The following is an 11,507-nucleotide window of genomic DNA, read 5'->3' on the forward strand; positions in this document are numbered from 1 at the left end:
TCTGAGATCCCACAAAGAACCAAGCAAAGACAATATATTCAATATTTTTGACAATTCAAACATTGCAAATATTTCTGCTTTCTTCGACCCTTACAGGCTGAAGCTGCCAAGAGAGTTGCACATGTTGCCTTGAAACACAGCTGTTGAAACAGTCTCCTTTGATCAGAATTCTTCCATGTTTATAGCTAGAGCAAGAGAAAGTATTATAGGATTTTCTTAGCACAGACTGAAAATGATAAAAAGAATGCAAAACCTGAAAAGTGCATTTGTCATGAGCGGGCATAACTTTTGAAATGTCAGTTAAAAGGAGACAACCCATGAATAGACTATGAGGATTTTCAGACTTTCTATTTCCCTAAAATCCTCTTTTGTTTTACACTGGGAGTGGTGGTGTCCCTTCCTAGAGAAGCACAGGCAGGCAGTAGATTAGTCCTTATTTAGATGGTAAGTTCCAGCCTATTTGAATTGTATTAAGCATTCTCCTTACTTCTGTGGGATTTGTCATAAATCTTGAGTAAATATACTTAGCACAATCTCAAAGACTGAAGTTTTGATTTCTCAGAGGGCTCAAATCTTTCAGCCTTAAAACTTCTCTTGTTTAAGAGAGATAAAGCAAAAGAATCTACTTGTCAAAACAAACACCGGCTAAAAAACCCTCAGTACAACCCTAGACTTTATCTCAATGGGAAGTGGCACTCACTCGGGGCTATTCCATAGCATTCTTTGCCCAGGAGTGAAATCTATTATAGGAATTAGTACTGCCCCTTAAAATGGTAGCATCACTAAGAAGCAAATGAATCCTACTCTCTTTCCCTCTCTTTTCCTATCCATTCTCCTCCTTCTAAACAGTATTCAAAGATTTGTTCAAAGGTCTTCATCCTATCTTTGTTGCCATGGTCTCTCACAGAGTTGAAACAACATTTTCAAAACTAATGCCTGCTCTAAATGCATTGTTCTTGGGATGCTGAGTCAGTTCTCTGCTGAAAGAAAGAGAATCTTTGAAAATCAGTTTTAACATTCAACTAACCTGAATGGGAAAAAGCAAGACATCTATATTCTACTAGACAGAAGTAAAACTTTTCAGGGGTGAGATGCCTTGTATTTTGGAAAGAAACCCAAACTGTCTCTAGGTAGGGTTTTTTTGGTTTTATTCTCTGTCAGCTATGCTGATTTTACTCCCTCTTTTTATTCATACCAGACCTGAGAAAGACAATTGCTCGTCCGAAGGGAAAAAAAAAACCCACAGAAGAATCCTGTTGATTAACACACACCTCCCCCCCCAACTAAATCCTTGCTGTGGGGGTAACAGAGGATGCTTGGTATGCAGTTGTGACAGGCAGGGCAAGTTTTGGCAAGGCTGAAATGACTAGGGGGAAATGAGGAAGAAGCACCATTATTTCTAAGGGAACTAACAAGATATTTTGCTTGTATTCAGCTTCTCTGTTTGCCTCTCTTGTTTAACTACTTGCACATTCTTTGAAATAAGGTCCATCACTAGCACACATATTTGTACAGCACAAAAGGAAACAAGTTTACTTTTCTAATTCAAACTTTTAAGCTTTATTATATAAATGAGAATATCTATTTGCTATGTAAATTAAAGCACTGCTCACTCTCTACACACATTTCAAGGAAAGACAATCTTTGTCACAGACTTGCATGCATCAATTTTAAATTGTTTTTATATGCCTGGCTTCAATTTTTTTGAGATCTTTTGAACATCTGTCCTTAGCCCGTGGTCTGGCATGGCATTCTGTATATTTGTTCATTATTCCCAGGGGAGGAATTTACATGAAAATTCTGTTGGTCTAATTATATGCCTCAGCTAGAAAAACAATTCATCTGTCCACAGCAAATTTCACCTTTATGAAACAGATGATGATTTTGCCAGAAACTTTCTGAACATTGTAACAGCTGAAGGTTTTACAGCCCACATTTGTAATATGGATCATAAACTGAAGTGGGGAAAAAAAACCCCTTAGATCAGTGCTTCTGAAAACAACCCTTCATCTTCAGGAAAAAAAAAAAATCACAATTTAATGGCGGAAGGTATTTGCAGCAGCTTACTAGGGGTAAAATGTAGCCTTCCCTGCTACTTGTATCTCCTGGAGTCAGGGAATTCAGGTTCTGAATAAGGAAAAGCTCAACAAAGATCTGAAAATACTATGTTGTGGGTCTCAGTCTCTGAGATACATGTGGGACTGAATATAGGAAGTGTTTCAGGGTGCCAGGTAGCAGAAAGAAGAATAAATGGGGTGCGAGTTCTTCCTATAACTTAAAAATCATGAGTGGGAAAGTGCCTTCACAAAGTGGGAATTGTAAAAATCTTCCCAATTTTTCATCCTATAGGATGAAGATGGATACACCAAAACAGAGATGAACACACACTGTGTATTGTGTGTACACTTCTCCTGCTCCTTTCCCCCACTTTTCTCTGTGACCATGCCACTTTTTCCTCCCCCCATGATTTTAATTCACATGCCCCTCCCCTTTTCACTTCTAAAGTCTTTTTTTTCTGGTCTTTTGAATTTATTCTTTTTCTTTCAGCGCTCCTCGCTCATAATTTTCTAATTTTCACTGAAATTTACTTTTCCATGTCCTCCTAAATTCCACACTCCCCAAACTTTCATATTCCTTTTCTTCTAGTCTGCTATTGCTTTACAGTCTGTTTAAACACTGTTTATATACTGTTGCTGGGGATTCCATTGCCTTTTTAAGGCTTCCTCTATATATTCGCATTTTCCAATCAGCCATATCAACCCATCAGTCCTATTGTTTAATTTACCAAGCATTCTTCTTCCTAGTCAGTATCATAACCTGAAGTCCATTTCTCCAACTAATTTTCCTTTTGGATATCAGGGCTATACATCTGCATTAGCCTTTTCACTTTCTGTGGCTTGGATCCTTCTAGGTTCATCTATTTACTGCCCAATAAGCTCCTCTTCTAATGTGTACATTCTCTGAGCTCCTCAGTATGTATTTCATTATCCTTATCTTTTTCCACATAGACTGCTCTTTTTTTTCCTCCCAAATTAACTTAAATATTCTCCCCCTTTAGTACCCATTATAGTGGCATCAGAGAGCCTAATGACAAGCACAAAAGAGAGAGCACCCTCTGCTTGCCAGCCTGGGCTTCTCCTGCCATGTTACTTCCTCATAGCTCATGGACTTCCTATGGAAATTGTATTTTCCCTGGCGATCCATCAGTGGGATTCACAGAGCCATGGGCAGAGGAGGACAGTGCCTCTAGCACTGCCCACCCACTGTTCTTCAGCTGTGGGCTTTCACTCCTGATGGGTTGCACCAGAAGACGAAGAGTCATCCCATCCCCATCCTTACAGCACAGCTGGCTGCGTCCTCTTCTCTTCCTCGGCGAGATCCACCGACTGCCGCCGCACAACCTTTGGCACAAAGGGAGGCAGGACCACATCAAAGACCTCACCAATGTGTCCTACGAGTTAGCAGGAGTGTCTGTCTGTGCTGGGGAAGGGCTAAGAGCTAGAATAGCAAGGGTATTTCAGGTCAGGCCTGAGGCGAATTAGCAGACAAGTTGTGAAGCTTACACAACATGTGGCCACATTATGTGTGGCTCCAGTCAGCGCTAATAGCCTGTCATTGAGCTCCACGTTTAAACAATTTGAGCAAACAGCAAACAGAGGATGGGAGGAGGAAAAAAGACCTTCGAGGAATAAGCAAGATCAGGCTACTTAGTAGACTTGACAAGCAAATATTGCAGCGGTGAGGACAACGGAGTATCTATCAGGTAGTTAGAGACACGACCCAGTTCCTACCATGCAAAAGTAACATAATACAAACCCAAATATATACAATTTGTCCAATTTTAAAATTCACTTGGCCAGCAGTTTTTTCAGCTACAATGGAAACCAGTTATTGGTTTAGGCTATATCTGATCATGTGCATTATAAGAGAGAAAAAAATAAAACATATATGGTTTTGGTTTAGCAGCAAGGAAACCAAAAAAGGGAGGAACTGAAAGAAAAAGAAAAAAACAGTTTTAGTAACAACAAAGAGTAAAGTTCAACCCCATCCATATAAATAACACTGATATTAGTGTTGGGAAGTAAATATAAAACACTTTATAACAGAATTTAAAAACCATACTGCACTGTTTAATATGAAAATAATAGCCTTTCAAGCCAGTACTGGTAGAGTACTGATTTCATCCAGTGCAGAATTGGCTAAGAAACCATCCACTCTACCATGGGAATGCTTAGCTCAGTATCTGGTAGGTTGCCAGCCATTTAAAATGTTTTTGTGTTGGTTTAATGATTGTTCCCATGAGCACTGACGGTAAGGGTTGACATTAATTAAAATACTAAGCCATCAGAGCTTGCATTGTGGGGAGAGAAAGAATGGGCGGGATCCAATTGTCTTCAAGCTTTCCTCAGCCTTCCACATTTTTCTCTTAGCTCTACCATACATGCCAAATATCCTTTTAGCTGAGGTGTAACAATGTAAACAGACTGTCTCCATAAATATAATCTTTTTAAGTTTTTCACATAGTTCCATTTAACTGATTAGAGGACAGTCATTAAAATCAGCTAATCATGTAATGTGGCTGTGTTCTGAATGCTAAACAAAATGCCTAAATGAAAGAGGATTTTAAAACAGTGTCTGCTTCTCAATTTGTTTCTACTGTATATTCAATGGCACACAATACAGTACGAATTCTGGGCCTTATCCTCATTAACCTCAAAACTCATTATCTCATATAAAAACAGGCCCTTTCCATAGAGTATGTTGCAATAACTATGAAAAAAACAAACTAGAGATGCATTTTCACACACACTCTGGAAACATGATGAAGTGTTTCACTTAGAACTGTGAAATTAAACCAGAATGGCATAACATCCTGAGTAAGACTCACTGATAAAATGATTTTTGCATCATTCAGATAGAACAGTTATCCTTATCTACTTCTCTCATTTTATTAAACAATTACTTAAGATCCAGATCTTCAAAGGCATACATCAGGAAGAAGTCACTTAACACCTGCAGTCTGCAAAAGGTCCCCTCAAAAATGAGTAAAGAGGCTGAATACTTCTACTCCCATCCATTCAGCAAGGCTCTGTTCTCATCCTCCTGGCAGGGGCTTAATACTGCAGAGAGCAAAAACGCAAGACAAAGTTTATTCTACATAAACGCAAGACAAAGTTTATTCTACATATAACATGATCAGTACACTAAGAATAATTACTTCTGGCTTGACCAATGTGAAGAAGCAAGCTGAGCCTTCATAAATGCAATGGGACATTTTCACAGTAAGCAATATGCATCATAAATGAGACTGCTGGTCCTGACACAAAAGATAGAGTAACCTTTTTATATACAAATCACTTTTTTTCTTCTGGATCAGAAGCCATGTAAATCTGCAACTTTGGGTCACCTTTATCTTGGTGAAGACCAAAATCTAAATGAGGTGTGTGATACAAGTTACCAACCCAGCTCATCCACCAGTACACAGAACACAGTGCTCACACTGCCTCCCATCTCACCAGGGGGCTGCATAAGAGAAATCCTCATCTCCGAATACGTGCAACCACCATTGCACTTTGCACATATAAACATTGCTCCTTTAACTTGTGTATGGACAGACACAGACCTTCTGTGCTGTCCAGGCATCAAACAGGGGGAAGGGGTTTTAGACCACCAGATTTCTCTGATGGCAAACCCTGGAATATGGGAATGCTCTTTGGCTTGTTGGTGTACATGTTCTCTGAATAATCTTCTCATATAAATAAACTATCTGGACTTTGAGTCATTCAGGAGCTTATCTATGTAATGCAGAAGAGGCAGAGCAGGCAATGGAGGTCCTTGTCCTTGTACATGAGAGCAGGAGACCTAGCGTCCTTCTGAGGCTTCGGTGGAGCCATCTATGGACAAGAGATTAAAAGACTTTGGGTGGTTTAAAGTTAATCTTTTTATTTTAAACTCTTGGGCCTAGTTTGGGGGATTTTGGAGTTTTTTTTGTTGTTTTTTTTTTTTTTCTGGTGGAGTTGCTTTTTCAGGGTGGCGGTGTTTTTCTGTTTGTTTCCTTTTAAAGGACAGGCAGGCTCACAGGGATGAAGCAGCGCCCCGAGCGCGCCACCAGCCCCTCGCCGAGGGCGCCACAAAGCCAGAGTGCCCGAGTGCAGGCTCCCAGCTCAGCCTGCCCGGGGCGGTGCATCGATCAAGCGGGGCCCGCGGCTTCTCTGTGTCCCATCCGAGAGCGGCGGGGAGCCGGGCTACCGCGCACAGGGTCCGGCCCGGAGGGCACGGGGAAGACGGGCGCTGAGGACATCGCTCCTGCAGCTCTCCGGATCTCGCTGTCCCGCCGGTGCCCCGCGCCCCGGGGAGCCGGGAGGGCCGGCCGTGCCCGCGGCGGCGGGCGGTCGGAAGCAGCAGCGGCAGCCCCGGGTAATCCGCGGGGCCGGGGCGCGGCGAGTGGGTGGTCCGGGCGGCCGGAGGCGCGGGCTGTCCCCCTGCCCCGGCGCCGGGCCCGGCCCGCTCCCGCTCCCGCAGCTGGGCCGGAGGCGGCCCGCAGACCGCTCTCGGCACATTTCTTCATTTCTCACTTGAGTGCCCTTCTTTAGTTCCTTTTCAACTGCCCACTTTATATCGGCTTCATTACACCACCGCTCCATTTGTGATGTAAATCGGGAAACTCAGGGAAGTTTTTCTTTTGGCCTTGTCTACGGAAGAATACCGAGAGGTATTCAAAACGTATTAACACAAATCAATGGCACCAATAAAAGCAAAATCTCCTTAGCAACATAATCTTGATTGCAAAAGGAGAACTGAGAGCATTTAGCAGAACAGTGGCCCACATGGAATACGCATTTGTCTAGAAGAATGCAGCACAAAGCCTAAAAGAGAGATGCTGAAAAAATCCAAAATTAACTCACACTGAACAGTTACTCTTTTTTTCAAAAGTACACAATTGGCTACATTAAATCTATCGTGCGCTTTTCTGCTCAGCAACATTGTATCTACCGCTTTGCAAGCCCACATTACAACACCCGGAATGCTTCACAGCGCCGGGCAGGAGCACCCCTCCCCACCCGCACGTTGGGACATGGGCATGTCTGACACACCTCTCATACATGCTAGAGACATTATACACACGCACTTTATAAAGAACTGTCAAGACTTCCATACTAGAGTAACCAATGAGCTTAAAACATTTAATGCAAGGAAAAGCTGCCGGCTGATGAGAACCAAGGCCAGCCTCAGCATGGCGGAGAGCACAGACTTAGTTTTTGTTCATAAGGTTCAGGTTAACCAGCATTTCATATTGAATGGTCTGAAAAACACGTGAATTGCATGGATGAGAATGATTCCTTTCTGAATAGCTGGCGTTAGCCTCAACTAGATGGAAACACTATCTTGTTTGAGAACACACGCGAATAAAACATAAAAGCTTCAAAAAAAGACACAGCTTCAAAAATCACCATTCAACCATAATGATAGCACATTTAATAAATCCTACTATCATTAGGGCTTGAAAAGCTTAAAGAACTCCAAATGCAAACTTAATGAAAAACCAGTCTGAAACACAGCAGGCAATGCCTGTAAATTGGTAACTCCAGTCCTAGAATCACCTAAATTACCCAAATCGTTTTCTCTCCCCTCTCACCCACCCCTCCATTTAGACTAAAAGTATCAACAGGAAGTAAGATGAGACCACTGCACAATATAGTAGTTTTTCAAGTTTTTCCTTTTCTTCCTCTCCCTACCACACCCTCCCTCCAACACAGATGAAAAACTGTAAGGCTTAGAAGATAGGTTAAACAATTATTTTATTAGTTTATAATACATACAACTTAATAAATGCTTTTAAAAAAGTTATATTGGAGTCCTTTCCAATTCTGGGTCAGGTCAGGAAAAACCAATGTCAATGTATTAAATATTATTCTATAATTCAACAATAGATTAGCCTCAGTAATTTAGCAGACACGGTTAAATATTCTTAAATATGCATATATACAACTGTGCAGCCTTAAAAAAGTCCTTTTATTCCTATCTTCTCCTCCCAAAGCAGTGCACCCTGTAAACACAGTGCTGGCTTCTAAGCTTTGAGTCTCTCACCTGGACTTAGGATACTTGAAGAGGAATGTTACAATAGTGGAAATCACAGCAAACCTATCTTTCTAAACTCTTTGTGAGAGGAGAGATGCCCAACAGGCAAAATTAACATCAAGTCTCTCTATAAGTAGCAGCTTCTTTAATTTCCAGTTTTAGGTTAAATTATTGCTTACACATTTTCTGCTTGAAATGGATTTTTAACATACTCCAAAATATTGAGTTTTAAGTTTTCCCTCTTGATGGCAACATTTTTTCAGTAACTTATTCACCATTACTGCTTCATACCTTTAATAGGTCTTTCCTAAAGACATGCAGTCCAATGCAATTCTCTGCAAATTCTTTTAATGCAACATGAGTTACACATGGTCTGATTTAGCACACAACATTTAGGCACTATTTTGTAGTTTACTATTCTCTTTCAAATTTATGTTTGTAATAAGTTCATATTCTGGTTGCCAGACTCCATCCTTCATGAAAACAAGAATCTGGGTTACACTTTTCAAATCAGTGTACTTTCACATTCCCTGTTATCTCACTGAACCAAACTGTTCATTGACAATATTAACCAGTAGGTACACTGCATATCCTAACAAGTTAGAAAGCCTATTGCTAGCATAAAAGGATCAGAGATACACACTTGGAGTGGATGAGTTAGATATTTATATCAGCACAATGAAACCAGTTTAAATATACAGCCACTAAAAATATCAGTTACATTGCATCAGGATATGACTTTTTGAAACATTTCTAACTGTGACTTAAAAAATGTTTTCATAAACTTAAAATACTGTAACAAAAAAAAAAAAAAGAATCTTCAGCTGACTACTAAGTCTAGTTTTCAACATGAAGCAAAGTAACTTTCATTTATTAAGCTATAAATGAGGAGCAAACAACAAGAAAAAAGCATGTTTCAATAAACATTATAAAAATCTATTTGTTCTCTCAAAGTGAGCAATTGTCAGTGGTTCCCTTCTCCATAAAAACTACAATTAACTACAAAAGTCTTACTTACCTGAACATAAATTGTACTAACTGGATCCTACATATGGGCCTTAGATATACTGTCACATGACAGGAACTGTCTGGACAGGTCAAGAATTTTCTTTGGAAACAATTAGTCATGCATTACAGGCTCCAGCTTAGGAAAAGACTGCTCTGCACTCAGCGCTGCTCTCATCAGCAATTCCATTTTGGTCTGGCCATTTAAAATTAAGAGATGCTGAGTTTAGAAGAAGTTTACCTTCTGCATTATTATTCTGCATGATAACAGAATTGTCTTATAAACTAGAGCATAACCAAAATAAATCAATCACACACCAAAATAAAAAAGTGAACAGAAGTTGATACACAGTCTACATAACTACTGAAATGGACTGCTAGCTTTTGCTTAACTTGCAACATTCAATACCATTTCATTCAGTTCAAAACTATTTTCTGTCATACTCACAGAACTCTAAACCTAATCCTCAAATCCAATCTTTTGATTGTTGCTTCTCCTAGTTCCTATGTTTCACCTTTTGCCTCACTATATTGTTCCTACTGGTCTGTTGTATTTTGAAGAGCCAAGCATTTATGAAGCCTTTTTCAAGAAAATAAATCTTAATGAAATATTAATGAGCTAAACAAACCAGAAGACTTTTTTTAAAGGACAACTTTCATGAAACCAGTAAAATGTCATTTCATAAATATGTATGTTACCCAGGTGTTATGTGGTAGGGATACGTACATACATCAGCACAAGTGTCAACATATTTCATGCAAGGAATTGGGGGTTTTAATTTTTCAAACATGGTTTCTAATTCAGCCTACACTGACTGATATATCAGAGAGATGATAGTACAAAAAGTAATTAACTGCAAAGTACTGTTACCAACAAAACAGTCCAAATAGATATCTAATTAAGAATAAATGCATGGTTTTAGCAGTGTCTTTTCTTCACTTCTAGAGTACTCTTCACCCCTTGAAAGTATTCTACTTCCTTAAGAAGAATGATACTGTTTTCTTAGAACACCAGTATCCCCTGATTCACCCAGCCTACAGAGAAAACTTGACAAAGAATAAACACAGGAGTTAAGGTAGCACCATTAGAAATAATCACTCCATCCAAATCAGAAAAAAACCCCTTCATTTATCCTTATCCAACATACTTTGACATTCAGCAGCCTGGTAATACAGGGTAAAAGAAGCTCTCATAACTTTATATTGATAACATTCATAATGGTCATGCATATTACAATCAAGTTTCCAGGGTGACATTTGCAAAGTAAGCCTTCATGCAGACAGGCATTGAGCTCATTAATTCCAAGTTCGTATTTCCTATTAGTCCCTGAGAAGTTAATATTTCTACCGACAATATGGCTATTAAAGGCATTATAATGATCATACACTTAGCTGTTTGTCATGGAAATGCAACATGGCTATAGGGAGAAGCACAGAAATTACAGCAAATTAGCAGTGATGAATACAGATTTCTGAAATGCTTTCTTTTCATAAGCAAGGTTGCTGAAGAGCAACATAAATTATTTTAGTCACAGGTACAAAACTAGCCAGAGCCACTTATCCTTAATAAGTCACTACTATGAATCCAAGACATTTGAGGCTCTGAGACCTTTCTAATTGAGTGTTTCCTTTACACAAAATCATCGGGATTTTGACCTAATGCAGGGTCATCATGATCTTTATTTTAATTACTCAACAGCAATGCTGGGAGATTTTAAAAGAACCACGGATATTTTTGCTTAACAACTCTTTCACCTCTTCAAATTAAAGTGATCTCTTTCAACTGTGCAGAATTCAAATGGGGGTTTAGGTGGACAATTAGCATTATTGCCAGCTGCTCAAAACCCATAAACTAGGGCTCCAAAACAAGGGGACCAATTTAAAATTAAGACTTTGGGGTGGAGGGTGGACGGAAGGGAAAAAATATGAGTTCTTTTTCGTTGGCTCCTGGCTTCTAAGCAAGTACAGATTGCATTTTAAAGCTCTTCCCACAATCTTTGGGGCTAAAAAATGACTTTCAGAAAAAAAAAAAAACAAACAAAAACTGACTTTTTGCCTGTGTCTGAGAGACAGTGTATTACATTTAAACATCATCATCTTGAGAATTACAAAAACATATAATTTAACAAATTGATTCAGAGATTATAATTTACATCTAAGTACTGTAAAAAGCTTTTACAAACTATTTTTCTGGGGTTTAAGTATCATGGGAATTTGTGGATTTGCATAAATAGTTTATTAAAATTGCTCTTACTGACCTATTACAAAAAATTTACTGACTTCCTCTATCTCCATAAACATTTTCCTTTCTGGTGAAGTTTGTCAATCCCAATATAAACTTCAAGTCACAACTATTTAACAACAGATGAGCTCTTCAGAATTCTTCATGTAGGCCCAGAGAGAAAGTCCTTCTCCCTCAGAAC

Source organism: Fringilla coelebs (assembly GCF_963513975.1).
Source record: "Fringilla coelebs genome assembly, chromosome: 4".
NCBI classification, from domain to species: domain Eukaryota; kingdom Metazoa; phylum Chordata; class Aves; order Passeriformes; family Fringillidae; genus Fringilla; species Fringilla coelebs.